General features: G+C 38.1%; 1 long non-coding RNA gene across 1 annotated transcript in view; it reads right to left on the bottom strand.

Moving 5' to 3' along the window:
* Positions 1–1,005: 1,005 nt before the first annotated feature.
* The window catches only part of LOC121295167, a 3,470-nt gene continuing 3,322 nt past the window's right edge, over positions 1,006–1,153 (bottom strand). The window contains exon 3 of the long non-coding RNA XR_005946878.1: positions 1,006–1,153. This exon is cut by the window's right edge and continues 808 nt beyond it. This is a non-coding gene — a long non-coding RNA (uncharacterized LOC121295167).

Below are 1,153 nucleotides of genomic sequence, written 5' to 3'. Positions count from 1 at the left end.
AAAAAAATTTTGTGGTCTGACAAAACTAAAATGGACCTTTTTTGCATAAATGCAAAACATTATGTTTAGCGCAAACCCAATACAGCGCATCACCCAAAGAATACCATCCCTAATGTGAAGCATGGTGATGGCCGCATCATGTTATGGGGATGTTTCTCATCGGCAGGGACTGGGGCACTTGTCAGGATAGAAGGGAAAATGAATGGAGCAAAGTTCAGAGAAGTCCTTGAAAACCTGTTGCCCTCTGCAAGAAAGCTGAAACGACCCAAAGCACATAACCAAACCTACACTGGAATGGCTAAGGAGCAAAAAGGTAAATGTCCTTGAGTGGCCCAGTCAGAGCCCTAACCTAAATCCAATTGAACATGTGTGGTACAACTTGAAGATTGCTGTCCATCAACGCTCCCCAAGGAGCTTGAACAGTTTTGTAAAGAAGGTCAAATATTGCCAAATCTAGGTGTGCAAAGTTGGTAGAGACCTATCCCAACAGACTCACAGCTGTAATTGCTGCTAAAGGTTCTTCCACCAAGTATTAACTCAAGGAGGTGGAGACTTATCAAATTATGATCTTTTAGTTTTGTATTTTTAATATATAATTTTTTTCTCAATAAAGTTTTTTTTCCCTTAACAGTACGGCATATTGTGTGTAGATAAGTGGAGAAAAAAATCATCATTTAAATGCATGAAACTCTGAGGCACTGACAAAACAAAATGTGAAAAAAGTTCAAGGAGGTGGAGACTTTCTAGGCACTGTATGCATGTATGTTGAGGACAATTGTACCATGTTCATTCTGCACACTATTCCTTGAAGTTATGTGTTCTGTATGTGTTACAAACCTGCTTATATCCAAGCTAACATATCTCAATGGCACAACATGACACTGTAGAAAGGTTCAGTCATCAAAACACATGTTTAGAGATATTTATTAGATTTAAAAATGTACAACATATTTACAAAATATTCATTAATACATATTTATAACAGGATATCCTTGTGCCAAGCCAATCATTTTGACCTGATATACTAATGCTAGATCCACAGACTGATTATTTACAGTGGAGCTGCTCACAATGGATCCCACCCCCATCTCCCCCAGTTTTTTCAACAGATGCAGTGGCATTACAAAGACAAACAGCTTCATATACTTTCCAT

This window comes from Polyodon spathula, chromosome 20, assembly GCF_017654505.1.
Source record: "Polyodon spathula isolate WHYD16114869_AA chromosome 20, ASM1765450v1, whole genome shotgun sequence".
NCBI classification, from domain to species: domain Eukaryota; kingdom Metazoa; phylum Chordata; class Actinopteri; order Acipenseriformes; family Polyodontidae; genus Polyodon; species Polyodon spathula.
This window is presented reverse-complemented; position numbering and strand designations above follow the sequence as displayed.